The sequence below is a fragment of the Furipterus horrens genome, unplaced genomic scaffold (assembly GCF_987537825.1).
Source record: "Furipterus horrens unplaced genomic scaffold, mFurHor1.1.pri manual_scaffold_6, whole genome shotgun sequence".
Taxonomy (NCBI): Eukaryota; Metazoa; Chordata; class Mammalia; order Chiroptera; family Furipteridae; genus Furipterus; species Furipterus horrens.
In genome coordinates this window covers 27,125,246-27,141,414 of record NW_028327176.1, presented here as the reverse complement: position 1 = coordinate 27,141,414, position 16,169 = coordinate 27,125,246, and positions in this window count along the sequence as shown.

Below are 16,169 nucleotides of genomic sequence, written 5' to 3'. Positions count from 1 at the left end.
TAGATAAGAACGCCAAAGGGCTTTTGTTCCCTGTACTAGGCAGAATTCTAAATATGGCCCCCAAGTTTTCCCACCCTGATGCCTGAATATGATATCAAGCCCCCGATTCTGAAACATCACATGGCAGAAGGATTTAAAAAAAACTAATTAATGTTATGAATCAATTGACTTTGAGTTAATCAAAAGGGAGATTATTTGGTAGGTGTGCCTAATAAGATCACATGATCACAGAGTGTTCTCTGACTGGTGGCAGGAGAGGACACCATAGATCTGAAGCATGGGAGAAGGGATTGCATGTACCTTTGATGACTGGAAGATGGAGGGGACCTGAGAGAACAGCTTCTAGGAACTGAGACAACCAGCAAGGAAACAGAACCTCAGTCCTACAACCACAGGAGCAGAATTCTGTTGCAACCCAAATGAACTTCAGAGTAGGTTCTTTCCCAGAGCTTCTAGACAGAAGCCCAGACAGCTTACGCCTTGATTTTGGCCTTATAAGATCCTGAGCAGAGAATCCAGCTGAAGCCACCTGGACTTCTCACTACAGAACTGTCCGATGGGTGTTGTTTTAAGCTGCTATCTTTGTGGTAATTCGTGACACAGAAGGAGAATGAACACACTCCCACATTCTCTCCCACTTTCTCATTTCCTCTCCCAGGTCTGTAAAGTGTGTCTGATGACTCGACCGTTACGGATGGGGCAGGCTAAGTGAGGTGCTCAGTTTGCACAAGTCCCAGCTAGCTTCTGGCCTGGGCCCAGCTTAACAGCTACAAATAAACCAAGGGCCCTTGGCCTTGGCCTGGGATGTCTTGTCTTCCCACTAGAGAGAAGGGAAGAAAGCTGCATCCTACACTCCCCTTTGTAAGAACCCCGGGAAGCTCCTTGCATGCTGTGGCCTGCAGGCTGAAAAGCTGTCCCAGAACTGCATTCCACCAAGAAGAGCAGATCTCTGGGCGGAAACAAGAGAAGGGCAGTGACCTTGTCTTCCCCCTTCTTCTTGGATGGCAAGTCTGGACTCTGTCAAGGCAAGAGACAGGACCTGGATGCAAGGAGCAATCAAGCTTGGCTGCACCCTTCCCCACCCCCAGTAAAAAGCATTCACTGACTGGCTGGGATGGGGATTTTTAAATGTTATACTTGCTTCCTTACTAATTTGTTGGACACGTAGTCAGGTATCCCCAGGAGTCCAGACATGTTTGCAAGGAGGAAGTTTATGTTTCTGCTTTATTGATTAAAGAGCCCTAATGAAGGTTTTCTCATTGTCACATGAGGCCTTTTCTAAAAATCTTCTCTGATTCTTCACAGATGGTATCCAGCTCTTTCCCCACAGCCCCTGGCAAGGCAGGGGGTGTTTTGTGCCCGACACACCTGGGACCTCAGCTCTGTCACTTACCCTCAGTGAAGGGTTGGGGAATGGCAAACTCAGAGCCTCAGTTTCTTCAGATAAGGGTGAGCCACAAATACACGCGGGTGCCTGGTAGGCAAGAAGGAAGAAATAAATATTGCCTTTCTTATCTGCCTGCCTTACCACAATACCGCAGCTACCTTGGAGATATGTTTTTGACAAGCAGAAAATAATTTTTATTCTGATGACAGGCAGGCCTGGTCAGTCAGCCTCAAAAGTCTTCAGTCAGCAAAGTTCGGCTTTGTGTTCCGCCTTCTGTGGGCCACTTCCTCGGTCTGTATCCTGTTCCCACCTCTCAGACTCTGACTGGCTGGGGTCCAGGGCCCTGGGGAGCCTCTGAAAGACTCCCCCAATTCTGTATTCTCAGTAAGGTCAGACCCTCACCCTGGCGGACCAAATGGTGGAATCCCAGGCACCAGGGAGGCAGGCCAGCTGCGGGACCCCTGCAGGCCGGGGAGGAGGGTGCTGTGAGGACCCTCCAGGTGTCTGTCTGGAGGGGACTATGAGAAGCGGCTGTGCAAGGCCCTCCTGCTTGGTTTCTCTAGACTACATGTTTGGAGGTTTGATCTAAATCCTCGTAAATGGAGCTTTTGCTGTCAAGGAATGTCTGGGGGAAATCTGCTAGATTTAAAGTTTCCAGAGTTTCCATGGCGAGGGCTGAGTTAAGCAGGTCCCGCGGACCGGGTGTGGGGTCGCTATGTGTTTGAAGGTTGAGAAGCAACAGGAGCTTCAGCTCTGGGTCCTGGGATGGTTGGCTCCACAGCGAGGAGGAAGAGGAAGGAATGGAGGAGTGGGGTGCCTGTGCTCCTTCTTCTCTGCCGAGGAGGTGGTGATCCTGGGGTGCTGCGGGAGGATACCCACCCCTGGGGTTGGGAGCAAGGTTGATTCCTTGCCGAGCTGCCTTCTGGGGCAGAAGCTGAGGGAGGTGCCAGGTGGGCTTTGGTGAACGGGCCCACTGCCCGGGTTGGGACATGAAGGCTGGGGCCAGGCACCACCCTCAGCTGCCTCCACCCTTGTCCCTGGGGCTGCGGGCTCAGAGCTGAGCCAAGCATAAAACAGACAGCTTCTCTCTGCCTCTCTGTTCCCACCCTCATCCTGACAGAGTCTGGTTTTCATCACCCATTAATCACTGAAGCTTCCCACAGCCTGTGTCTGTCTGTCCGCACTCACCAGTGCCCCCCTTCTTGGGCCCTGGGGAGATGGATAGACAGACAGACAGGCAGATGGCTGTTCCTGACTCCAGGCATGGGAGAGGCATGCTTGCTGAGCCTGTTAGGTCACCCCCACCCCCAGCCCTGCCTGAAGCTGCCGGCCCGGCCCACCTCACCCCGGCAGCAGGCAACAGGGGCCATTAGCTGTCTTGTTCACCAGGAAGGAAATGGGTTGGAGGGCTGAAGAATTCTAATTAAGCTTCCCCAGCTGGCAGGCTGGCTGGCGGCTGAGAGCTGGCACCTCTAGCCCTGCTAGAGTTGGTACCAGCCCTGTTTGGCCTGGCCTGCTGGATGCCCACCTGCCGCTGTGGGAACCCCGGCTTTGGGCTGCCTTGCAACCGCCCTGAAGATTACCAGGCTCTGGGGCTCTCGGCAACTGCTTACCCAACTTGGGTCTTTTCATGCCCCCTCACTAGCCCTATCCACAATTGCTCCTCACCATGATTTAACTGAAAGAGAGATAACATCTGTGGTTGGATTGCCATGTGGGACCCTACCCATTCAGACTCCCACTGTGCCCCTTTCCCCAACTCTGGAGACCTGGGTACTGATCTGGTTCTGTCCTGGCCCACTGTGTGGCTTGGGATGACTCACAATCCTAATGAACCTCAGTTTCCTTGACTGTGACAGTCACAGTCACAGTGCCTGGCCAAAGAGCGTGCCCATCAATGTTGGGAAGCCCAGTTACCATGGCTACCCGCCCACTTGGGGTACTGAGGGTTGCTGGGCAGCACAGCATAGGTCTGGGCATGGTAGTGGCTAGTGGCAGGCAGCCAGGGGCTGGACCCCCATTTGTGATCACAACAGAGATCTGGGATAGAGTCTGAAAAGCTGGAAATAACACCAGGTGTGGTCCTTCCTTCCTGGTCCAGTGCTCTGTGCTCTCCCCCCACTCCCCCCCACCGAGCTGTGTGCCCAGAACCCAGGGGTTCCCAGCTCTGGCTACACCCTCAGCCCTTCCCCAGGGCAGGCCTCTGTCTACGTACTTCCCTTCGGCCAGTCTACCCTGGTGGGTGAGTGCAGCTCCCCAGACGTTTTCCACCAATCCCGGGAGCCTCACAGGGTCCTGCTCCCAGCATTGCAGCGAAGGATCTCCAACAGACATGGAGCCTCTCAGAGGCCAGTCTGTCAGAACCAAGATTCTGAAGCCTTGGGACTCCTCCCCACAAGTCCTCGGTGCACATCTGCATGTCAGTGCACAGTGATTTGCATTCATTCACATCCAAATCCACATCCACCCACCCCAGATTGTTCCTTTTTCCACCTCTAGTAAGACTCAATATTTAACCAGCAACTCCAAGTTGTAGTATCTGATCCCCCAACCCATTTCCATTCATGTTTAAAGGCCTAGTGTCTGCCTGTGTCTGGGCTGTCAGGAAGAAGGAGGATGGGGAAAACAGAGTCCTTGCTCTTGGGGTGTTCACAGCCTAGCTGGGGAAACAAAGTCCAGGAGAGAGTAGTACACAGAGTACACTCCAGCGTGCAGTAGATGCAGACAGTGGGGGTTCTGGTGTCAGGGGTGGAAGCTCAGAGTGTGCTGGAGGAGCATGGGCAGTGAGCTCCAAAGTCCCCAGCATAGGGCTTCGTATGTGCAGGCCACTGTGCTGGGGAGAGGTCTGCGACATCCAGAGGGCTGGGTTTGCTTATTTGGCTCTAGGTCCCATGGTCCTCTTTGGAGCAGGGCCTTTAAATGGTTGCTTTGCATTGTACCATTGACCTGCTCTTGGCCTGGATGGACTGGATCGAATGTGGGCCCAGAGCCAAAGACAGCTTTCAGAGAGGTAGCTGGACGTGAGGGCTCTGAGTGGTCAGGAGCGACTGCTCCACCCAATTAGATCCCTATCCAGATGACCAGGGTGAGGGAAATGAGCTAAGTGACCCCCTCCAGAGTCCACCCAGAAAAAGGAGCTGGGACATGAGCCAGGAAGCCTGGCTTCAGGGCCTTTGCCTTTGACCACCAGCCTTTATAGTCTTGTGAAAGGACACATTGGATCAGGTTCTGAATCGGAGGTTAGTAAGGCTGAGCTCTGGAGTCCAACTGGCTTCACCAATTACCAGCTGTGTGACTTCAGGGAGGTCATTCGATTTCTCAACTGAGGTTTCCTCACCTTTGCTGGGTACCTGGCTCACTCAGCACAGTGCCTGCTGGGCTCTGTAGTAAATGTGCAATACATATCTGCCATGGGTGGAAATGAAGGGAGGAGGAATGAGGACTTTGCTGTGGGCCATGTGGGAAGATCCTAGGTCCTCAAAATGCCACCAGCCACCTATGATTAGCCTTTAGGCCCCTAGTGTGAAGAGATGTTGAGTTGCTTATCATGGTACTTGAAAGCAATGTCTCAAGATTAAGTTTTGCTGTCTCTGAGTTCCTTCTAAAAAGTCTAAGAGGGATGAAGACTTAGTCTCTCTGCATCATTATGACAAGATAATCAGACCCCATTGTCAGGGCAGGAAGACTAGGGGTACCCATGTCTAGGAGAGGTAGGTTGCTGAACAGGAGCAAGAGAGCATAATAAGGAGGGTTTGGAGCGTGTAAAGATAAAATCAGAGGACCCCATTATAAGGAAACACAATATGTAGAGGCAGACACACGCCTCGACATACATTCCTGCCCACCCACAGGCCCACAGACCTCCATCAAGAGCCCCAGAGGGTGGCGGGCCAGAACACTGGTTTCTGGAATGCTTTTCTTATGAGAGAGTCTGTTCAGGACTTTAAGATAAAGCCAGGCAGAATGAAATCGCTCTCTCCTTTCCATGTTTTATTCAAGCACATTGGGGCAGATGAGTATACCTATTAACTGGGGCTAAAAGAGAGGCTTGGGAGCTCAGTCCCTTTGTCGCAAAGCTGTGGACAGGGAAAAAAAGGGGGTAGGAGACAGGTGGAGTAAGATCGGCCTCTACCTTGGGTCCCAACCCCAATGTACCAGCCCATGCAGGAGACCCGCTGAAAGGTAACTTGACCTGGGCTAGCCAATGCAGGGTCAAATTTCCTTCTTGGTCAAGTCACTCAGCTACTCTAGGCCTTCTTTTTTCCTGTCCCCTGGAAAGTTCCCTTCAGAAATACTTTCTGCAAGGGCTAGACCCTTGTGACTTGGGTCGCTCCCCTAGTATAATCTACATACAATAGAGTTAATGAGACCTTTCGTGTACAGCTGGGTGAATTACCACATATGCCCATAAACCACCAGATGGATAGATGGAACATTTTGGCCCCACAGAGGACTCTGTGCCCCTCCCTAGGAAATACCACTACAGGTTCATTTTTCCCATCCTTGACCTTTTCTACACATGGTGTCATATGTTATCTCTGTGTCTGGTGTATTTTACTCAGCATCATGCCTGGGAGATTCCTCCATGCTGTTGTGTGTAGCTGAAGCTTGTTGCTGAGTCTCATTGCCTTGTCTATTATAATGAGTACATGATAACTGGTATAACCATTCTTCTGTTAATGGATATTTGGGTTGTCCCAGTGGAGGTACTATGAATAAGGTATAAAATGCACATACACTTTCTTTTTCTGGGTGAATACTTAGGGATGGAATTACTGGGTGACTTGGAGTCTTAAGAGGTCACAGTCCTTTCTTCTAGGCCTTGGGACACAAAAAAATTAGCAAAACAAGTCTCCTTCTCCCAGTGCCTTCTTAGCTCCCATATACAGCATCTTGGGAGGCCAAGGCAGCTCTAACACACTGCTAGGTGTGAGGAATTGGATGGCCCACCCTGGGGGGCTCTGCACCTTGAAATAATCACTTGGAGAGACCTGAAATGCTACAGAGGGAGATGTGGATTCTCCTTTGGGAGCAGGAAGAGAGGCCAGGAGAGGGTGGGACCTACAGCAGTGAGGCAGAGAAAATTTGACTGCCCAAGATGCTGGCAAAAATTAAGCTCCAGAGTTAATTGAGCTGATGATCAAAGTCAAATCTTTAGTATGTAGCCAGCAAGGATGTCAACTCAGGCGAGCCTCACTCTAGTCCAGAGTTCGTTCCGGTCCACAGCAGGCTACCTTTTCTCTATGGAAGAGAAATATAGAGACACTTAGGGGTCAAGATCATGATCCTGCCAAGTACCCCACCTTGAGATCAGATTCAAGGCAACCTTGCTTGAGCTTTCCACTTCTGTCTGCCCACCAGCCCTTGCCTCTGGGAGACATTCACAGGCCTTGGACATCCTGAGTCACGATAATGAGCTGTAAGAGAGAAAGACAGAGCCTGGGGGCTGACATTGCGCAAGACCCTCTTTTGGGACCTGCTACTGAGCCAGCCATGGGCAGATGGCGGCAGCCCCCAAGAACATTCCTGGAAAACAGCTTGTCCTGCAGAATCACCCCAGGCTTTCTTGGCCAGATTCATATTAAGTCTCAGCTTGGCAAAGTTGGTTGGCAAAGATGGCTTTGAGCATTTGGTGAGGTCTTAGCAGGTCAGAAGGAGAGTTGCCTTGGCTTCCTGGGAACTGGCGATGAACATCTCCACTGGAAGGTTCTAGAAAGTGCATTCTCAACTAATACCAGGTGTGGTTCTTGGTGTGAAGACTTCAGACTGTGGAATTAGGGATTCTCTGACTTTGCTGTTCTCCAGGAAGGGAGAGCAGCTGGGCATGTGTGCGTACGTGTGTGTGTGTGTGTGTGTGTGTGTGTGTCTGAGTAATATGTGCGTCTCTTACTTAGCTATTCATTCTGCAAATATTTACTGCCTATTATGTGCCACTAGGGATTTTGCAGTGAATAGAAGAGACAAGGCCCCTGCCTTCAAAATAGCTTTTTAGACCCAGAACACGTGTCTCCATGTGATTGTGTGGGTACCTGAAGGAATGTCTCTGCTGGAACATGTGGCTGCCTGTGTGTGGTGTGTGTGTGTGTGTGAGAAAGAGAGAGAGATAGTATATGAAGGGGAGAGAATTACTCATCACTGAAAAGACTTTTCAAGAAAGACCTCTCCCAGAGCAGTTACATTTTCATAAATAAAAATAATCAGATAATGAGTTCATTTCCGATCTCAAGTTTGATGCCAACATTCCAGTGAAACAAGATCCATTGGTGGGCTGGCTGCTCCCTGTGTGGCTTGGATTAGCTGGGGAAAGTGCAGGGGCAAGACTGCCACTTGTAGGCTGCAGGGGGTGGGAGGGATGGGGGCAACCTACCACCAAAGAAGCAGCTGCATGTGCCTGGGGCCAAGAAACCCCTCACCCTCACACGGCCACCGGCAGACTCCCCCAACAGCCTGAACAAGGCCTGAACTTCCTGCATTCGTTCCTTGGGGAGCAGGGATGGGCAGAGTCCGTGCCGCTTTGTAAATGCAGAAGGCCCCAGAAGTGGGGGGCGGTGTGGGGGGCTCACCAGGCTGCCATGAATCACTGAAGGCACGCAGCCCTGAGCTCACAGATGCCCTTGGGAGGGCACGTAGTGGGGTGCAGAGAGAGGCTGTGGTTGGAGCCCTGAGGGGAGAGGGAGAGGGGCCACACCCAGACCACAGCTGCTGTTTCTCCCTGGATTCATATGAGGGGAGTCAAGCACATGTCTCAGCTTGGCGCTGCACTTGCACCAACCTTTCCCAGGCCGATCTTACAGCCTCGGTTCTCCTGGTCCCGCTCCCTCTCCCATGTCCTGTGAGACAGAGCCGTCCCCTACCCTGCCATCTCTGTGTAAGCTGTTCCCCTTCTTGGAATGCTCTTCCTCAAACTCTGCATGTCCAAGTTTATCCACCCTTTAAGATTCAAATGTTACCCACTTCTTGAAGTCTTCCCTAATTCTGCTGGCTGGGAGAGCTTTCTCACACTCAGCAGTTACCACGTTCTAACTCTCTCCTGTATTCCTCCTTGAGTCCAAGACAGGAACTGTGCCTCATACGGCTGAGCTTCCTCTACAAGTACCAGCCAGCCTCAAAACGGGCTAACCCTGGAGACTGACCAGAAAGGTCAACCAAGCTAGATTCAGTAGCATGTTGCAGGCCTATGTCGGGGGAACCTGAGAAAGATTGTGCCCTGAGATCTGCCCCTGTGTAGAATCTGAGACCCAATGCCAGACAGGAGTATCTTGGCAGTTGGGCAGGGCCTGGGAGAAGGGCATCTGGGGGGACCGGGATGGAGAAAGGAGGGGGGCTTTTCCTAGGAGACACAACTTGGACCCCAAATAAAGACACCTTGAGATGTCAGAGAATTACATTGGGTAGGAAAACTGTAAGTAATTCAGAAGCAGAGGATGACTGTAAGTAAGAAAGAAGAATTCACAGAAACCATCTCTGTCCATCTATCCCTCTGTCCATCTGTCCACTTATCCACCTATCCTCCCATCCACCCATTGATCCATTCACTATTTATTTACTCATTCATGCATTCCACAAGCAACACTGAGCACCTACTATGTGCCAAAGCCTCAGCGAGTTTTACGTATGTACAATAACACGCGTTATTCATCTACCCCTTAGAACAGCTGGGTGAGGAATGTGTCCTTATCTCAGAGGGGGAATCTGAGCCTCAGGAGAAGTTGAAGTCAATGTTCAGGGTTACACAGCTGTTAAGGGCCTAAGCGGGATTTACACTCAGGTCAGGCTGCTTCTCCAAAGCCTGAGTGCTTCCCACGCCAGCGAGGAACAAATGGCTTATTTCTTAGTCTCTCCACGGCTTCAGGCTGAACTGGATCTTGGCCCTGCGGCAGTATGATTAAGCCTTGTTCTTTGTCTGGGAAGTTCAGCCCGTGTCTTCACCCGGTGCCCCTGCCACAATCTTGCTCTAAGCCAGCTGTCTTATCTCTTAAAATCTTCACTGACAAGGCCATTAGGGGCAAGCTCCACCAGGGAAATGTCTAGTGTAGAGGGCTATTTCGCTGGGCAGGGAGTCAGTCCTCTTACTTCGTTAAGAGGAAGGACATTCCTGGCAAAAGGGCCCAGCATGGGCTAAAGAGGGAGGTGGAGCTGAAAATGTTCTCAAAATCAACTGGAAGATGGTAGAAAATTCATATTTTGGGACCTCATCCGTAGAGAGTCTGGTTGAACAATCTGGAGTAGGCTCAGAAATTTGAAATTTTTCATGTGAGTGGTCAGTGGGCTGACAAGAAAGCCCTCAATGAAGTGTATGGAATAAAGAAATGCCACAAAACAAGACTTCCCTTAATACACCTGAAGATCACACCACTATTTTGTTCAGATTCATTGCACAGCTGATTGGCAGTAAGCTGAACACTAGAAATCCTTCAGATTTTTACATGTCTGAGGCAGTTGATTTCTTGGACCCCATAAGCAGAACCTGACATTGAACCCTCTTCAGACTCATCTCTTAGATGTGGCCTATCCACCCTATATGACCAAACCTTTTGGATTTTGTTATTCAGTGTATCTCCTACTCTCCTCACCTTTGATGGGCTGCAAATTTCAGAATTCTACTCCCTACACCTTCATTCAAGTCCCTGACAAGCATGTTGAAAAGGGGCCAAGTTCAAGCTCTATAGGAAGCTCTCCCCATGTTGCCCTGGGCCTCGAGGTCCATCCCCTCAGGATTCACAAGCCCTTGGACATGAACCACTCCTTATTCTAAGTCTCTGTCATGAAGGAGGCTATGAATCCAGCCATGGAGGCTGTATATTCTTGTGTCCTCCCTCATCCCATGAGAGGACACGAAGGCTGCCAGGATTAGGCTCTGAGCACTGCTTCCTGCATTTGGATACACAAACCTGTATTCCCATGGTGCTTGTCCAGAACCATGATGTTAAGCTCACTGATGAGTAGAGCAGGTTTCTCTCTGAGCGCCTTTCTGAGACCCAGGCCTGCCTTGGCGTCCACCCTGCAGCCGTCTGTCTCGAGTGCCCTATGTCCGTGTTTGTGACCCAGCATGTGAGCTGGGATGGGGTAGAAAACTGCAGAGGGGAGGAACTTGTGGGAATTGGGTTTTCCTCAGGTTGGAGGCTTGAATAAGTGGTCATTGTAATTAACCATAAGCCTTGGAATGAAATTCCTCCTTTCCCACTGGTGGAAGGGTCTGAGCTGCCACCTTGTGCTTCCTGAGAGAGAACTTGAGCCCCCACGCTGGTTACTTGCAAAGTGAAGAAAGAAGCGAAGAGAGGGTCTCTGGGACTTCAATGTTCTGGGCCTGGCTGGGAACGCAGAGTTCGGAAATTTGATCTGGAACTGTAACAGCTCCAGACGTTTCCCACATTTCTCATAGGGCTTTCTCACCAGAACTTGGGTTTCTTTTGAGCAATCCTTCCCCCTAAACATGTCCTCTACTCTAATGGGGTGTGGGGGTGAGGGGAGAAATCAAGCATTCACCATGCATTAGGTATTCTGGCCTGGTTGTCTCTAAAACCAACGTCAGGCCCTGGCAGTGTAGCTCAGTTGGTTAGAGTGCTGTCCTGGTACACCAGGGTTGCAAGTTCAAGTCCTGATCAGGGCATATATAAGTGGAAGAACAAATTGATATTTCTCTCCCTTCTCTCTCTCTCAAATAAATAAATACATAAATAAATAAATACTATAAAACCACCATCAGTTTCTGGAAGGGAAAAGTGGGTACTCCACTGGGCTGGCAAGGTCCAGTGATGGGTATCCCTGGAAAAGGAGAAGGTTCTTCCTTCTTCTCTGGTTCTAAAGCTCCTTCACTGGTTCAAGCAGTCCTTCACTCCATGAAACTGCCCCATGGTCCTTGAGGGCAGCTGTCCTGGATCTAGCCCTTCCCTTTCTCTGGCTGCCTACCTCTATGACCTCTGGCTCCCTGATCCATGCTCTTTCAGGAACTAGGAGAGAGAAAGTGGCCTGACCCTTCGCTCCCACTACCACGTCTTATCCATTGCTGGTAGTATCAGACGCTCCCCCACCTCATCCCATGCAGGGCGGTGGGAGTGCTTTGCCACATAGGCCTGGCCCTCTCAGGAGTTATAGGCAGCAGCTGCTAGCAGAAGTTTTGGTGTGTAAAAAGAAAGAATATAGAGGTAGCTAAGGGAAGAGAAAAGAGGAGATTGTATCCTGGAGTTTCAGGGGTCAGGATCTTCAGCAGAACAAGTAGCCCCTCAGGGACTCAGTTCTGAGCTATGGCTGTGCCTGCCCCAAGGAAGCAGAAGGCAAAAGAGGTCGACCCCTCCAACTTCTCATGAGGTGGAAATGGGGAACTACGGAGAGAGGGGCGCAGCAACAATTCTCCTCTATGCCCATCATGCCCCCTGAGAAAGTCAGGGCTTTGGGTTCTCACCCACTTTGTCGTGAGCTGACTGTGGGGGCTGGGCCTCTAACCTGGGCTTCTCCCTCTTATGCACGTGGACGGCTGTGCTTCACAATGAAGTGCCAGGGGTTCGTGATGCCACAGGGCAAATGTGGCTGTCCTCTCAAAGTCAGGTCTACCACATCATGGGAGGAAAAACTACCATCATTTTTATATCAAAACAGTCATGTATATGTTTTGAACTAGGAAACAAAAGTCACATAAATTTCCAAGAAAACAACATTTTAAACCAATCTCAAACTTGGAACCCCTTCAAGTTATGCCCCTAGATGCTCACTCTCTGCTCCCTTCAGATGAATATTCCAGCCTTCTGTTCCTTAGCTTCTTCATCTGAGAAGTGGGTTTACAGTAATCCCACAATAGATGGGAAGCTGGTGGGGTGTGAGGGAGATCTGGGGGGAAGCAGACATTTCCTCTTCCTGTGCCATCAGCTTTCACACTCCCCACACTGCTGTCCCAGGAGACAGTTCTCATTTAATGGTTCATGGGGCTTCCCCTGGCTGAGCTGGGTGTGACAACCTCCATCACCTGGCCATGCGCCTGGTCACCCAGGTCTCAGTGGCCTGGAGACTTCCTGCCTGAGTCCCCTCTATCATGGAGACAGCGTGGTGCAGGGCAGGGGTGTGGACAGGGGCTGGCCACCCTCCAATACTCATGCCTAACCCCTTTCTCACTCCCTGACCCTAGAGAAGCTGGAGTTAGTGAGGCCGGGGGGAGGAACGGGGTGTTCATTTTTCCTGAAGGCTCAAAGTGCCAGAGCATTTCCAATGCCTCACCTGGGAAGAGGGTTGTGAACTGCCAACATGTGGGCTGTATCTGGACCTCACCTATGTTAGAGTGCCCCACGGTACCTTTAAAGCTTGGAAATCCCACCTAAAAGACTGAATTTCCTATTTCTCTTGAAAAGCTTAGACCTGCCCAGTTTGGCCCATAGGCAATAACGGGCCTGAGCGAGAGGTCACTGCCATGTTTACAACAGACTCTGACGCAGTCCCCACCACCCCGAAGGCCTCACACCAGGCCCACGTGTCCATGCCTTCCATTCCCATCACCTGCCGGCTGCTGAGGGCAGGAGAGTGTGCTCTCCAACTACATCTCCTGTGAGTAGTGATGTTTGGTCAGCTGAGGTGTGATACCCGCAGTCCAGGGAATGCTCTTTATTTAGAACTGGAGCACTTTTGATCATATGGAGTGGTTGGTGAAAGCCGGTGGCAAAGGACGGTCCCAGGCCTCCTCTTTCTACCCCTATGGGTCACTATCAGCCCTTCATGCAGCCCAATGTATTGGAGGGGCTCAGGGGCTGCAGGCATAGACCCCCGAGGGAGATACAGTTCTGCTGGGGCTGCTGGAGAGGAAACAATGGTCACATTTCTCACTCCTTGCACCCCTGACCCTAGTAACCAGAGTCCCCTGCACAGACCAGGGTGGATGGGGTTATTAGTAGTGACATACCCCTGTGTGGATCGCTTAGAGCAACTTTCTTAAAGGGAGTGGACTTCTGTGTCAGGCTGGGAGTGTCCGCTCCCCAAACCTCCCAGGTCGTGGGTGACCACAGGGGTGAGGTCAGGACCAACTTGTCATTCATTCATCCAACACATAATTGTTGTGTGCCTACTCTGAGCCAGCGAACATGTGAGGCACCACTTCTTACCATGTGACCTCAGGCAAGTCACAATCTCTGCATGGGCCTCTTATCTGTAAAATCAGGGCAGTAGAGGACCTGTCTCTGAAGGTCGTGATGGGGATTAAATGAGATGATGCATGCCTTGGCGTGGAGCTGGTACACAGTAAGCATTCACTAAATGTCACCCGTGTCACTAATCAGACCGTCCAGACCTCCCGCCTCTGTGTGGTCTCACTATCCCTGGCCTTCTTTCTCTGCCTCCGGCCTCTCCTCCTGTGCCCCCAACTCTGGACCCCAAAGCCATCTCCGCCAGGTGCACAGAGGCCCCATTCTCCCTGATGCACGTCCCCTCACCCGGCTCCTGGGGGACCCTGCCCAGCGACCTTAGGACCCCACCGTTTGCGCGGGCAAAGAGGAGCCTTTTGTTCCCAGGCTGCTCTGCCTGGCCTGCAGCTCCCGCCCTAATCCGGCTAATTACCGTCCACACGGCGCTCTGTGCGCTCGCCCACCGCTTTCCCACGGCCGCGAAGAAAGCCCCTCAGTGCGGCGCGAGAACAGAGCGGCGATTCAGCCGCCCGCCCCTCTGCGGCCCTGCGAGGCCCGCTGCCACCCCTTTCTGTGCCGTCTTCTGCTCTCTTGTCCTCTGTCTCTCTCTGCCTGTTGGTCTCCGGGGCTGTCTGCTGACTATCTGTCTGATTCTTTTTCTTTCCTCTGCGTGAGTCTCTTCCTCTGTCTTCTCTCTGCATCTCTGTTCCCCCCTTCGCTGCCTGTCCACTGGGAGGTTTTCTGTCTCTGTCTCTCTGTTCCCTATATCACTACCACAGCCAGGGTTCAACTTGCCCACTCCCCGTGGGTCCGCTGGAGCCCCTGTGTGCTTCAGGCCCTCCCTTCTCTCCATCTTGGGGATCCCTGCGTCTTTGCCCTTTCTAAGTGAGTGGACCCATGATGTGAGGCCAAGGTGGGTGACCCCTGGAGGGTAACTGGGCTTGCTGACAAGTTCCCACCACAGTGCCCTCAGGCCCAGTTACTGGGAGATGCGGAGACCCCCTGTGACCTGGTGGAGGTACCCACCTCACCAAGCGACAGTGGCCAGGAAGGGGCTGGCTGGAACACTTGTTCGGCAGGAAACTTCTGCCTGTCACTCATTTTTCTTGCCTTTTTCTCACCACTGTCGGGGATTTCCCGACCATGGTGACCTTTGAATGAATGATCACCAATAAGCCACACAGCCCTGGGGGAGGGATCCCGGCCGGGGCCTGGTGGTACAGTCTGAGGGAGGGGTAAGGCCCTCCTGTCAGCAGAGAAACCAAGGGCTTCTTTACATTGAGGTAAGTGAGAAAAAGGAATAGTGAGCTTTGTGGGTTCATAAATCACCAGACAGCACAGTGTTGTGGGTGGGTGGATCAGGGGGACAAAAAAGAAAGAAGAGACCAATGAGCTCATGTTGGTCTCAGGTGAAGTGGGAGAACCTGGGAGATAGAGGCAGGACAGAAAGACACTGCAGCACCCATGGCTGCTCAGGGCTGGGAGGTGAGGCCCTGAAGGAGTCTGGGGCCCCAGCCAGAGCGTGCTCTCACAAGTGTGCTCGCTAAGTGTGGTGTGTGTGGCATGTGGGTGGAGGGAGGAGACCCATGTGACCTTTCTCAGCCTCTCCCACCAGCTCACTTCCCTACCCTAAGACCCCCCCGCAGAGCCTGGTCCCACTGAATCGGCTTCAACTGGGACCATGGTGGGTGGACGGCGAACGACCCTCCACCTTCCTAGTCAACGTGGAGCTGGCCAGGTTTAGGCATCCACACACCCTCCAACCTGGACCTCCTTCCCGCGGGCTTCGCTGCTTGGGACTGGTGAAGCAGACAAGTATCACAGTTCTGTCTGGGACCAAATGCAGGAAACCCCAGGTGGGTATGCGAGCCAGAAGATTTTGCCGTAACCTGCCCTTCACTAACTGGGAGATCTTGAGTGTACCATTGTGTCTCTCTGCACCTCAGTTTCCTCACCTGGAAAATGGGAATAATAATAATAATCTCTCCTCGCAGGGTATAGTAAGGATAAAATGAGATAAAGATGTAAAATGTCCTCTATCAACCAGCAACTTCCAGGATTTTCTGGCCAGTACATTATAAATTTTGACCCATTACCTGTATGTGTATATGTATAATCAAAACAAAAGTTTATGCCTATGTTTGTTATTTTGAATACATTGATTTATTCTATCTTATTCTATCAGGTCTTGACTCATTGGATCTTGAACTACAGTTTAAGGAGTGTTTCCATAAACCATGGAATGGGATAGAAAAGCATCTGTGGTTTTACCATGTGGAGAGCATGCTGGGTAGGGGGAGCAGAGTGGCCTTGGGTGCTGTCACTCTGGGCACACCCACCCTGACCCCAAGAAGGCTCACCACTGCTCTTCTTCTCTGTGGTTGACTTGAGCCTTACTTCTCGGCCATCACCCTGGACCAGCCCCCAAACTTCCCTGTGACAGTCAGCCTCATGCCAGGGTCATACATAGTCTGCTGGATCTGAATGGGACTTAGGGGTCACCCCATCCCTCACTTTACTTTACCGAAGAGGAAACTCTGAGGCCCAGCCAAGGAAAATGGTTTGGTTAAGGTCACCCTGTGGGTAGATGGCAGAACCAGGACTAGAGCTCAGGTGCCCATTGGCAGCCCATTGGCGGCCCATGGCTTGTTTTCACTTATGGCCCAGTCTTCTGCCTGAGT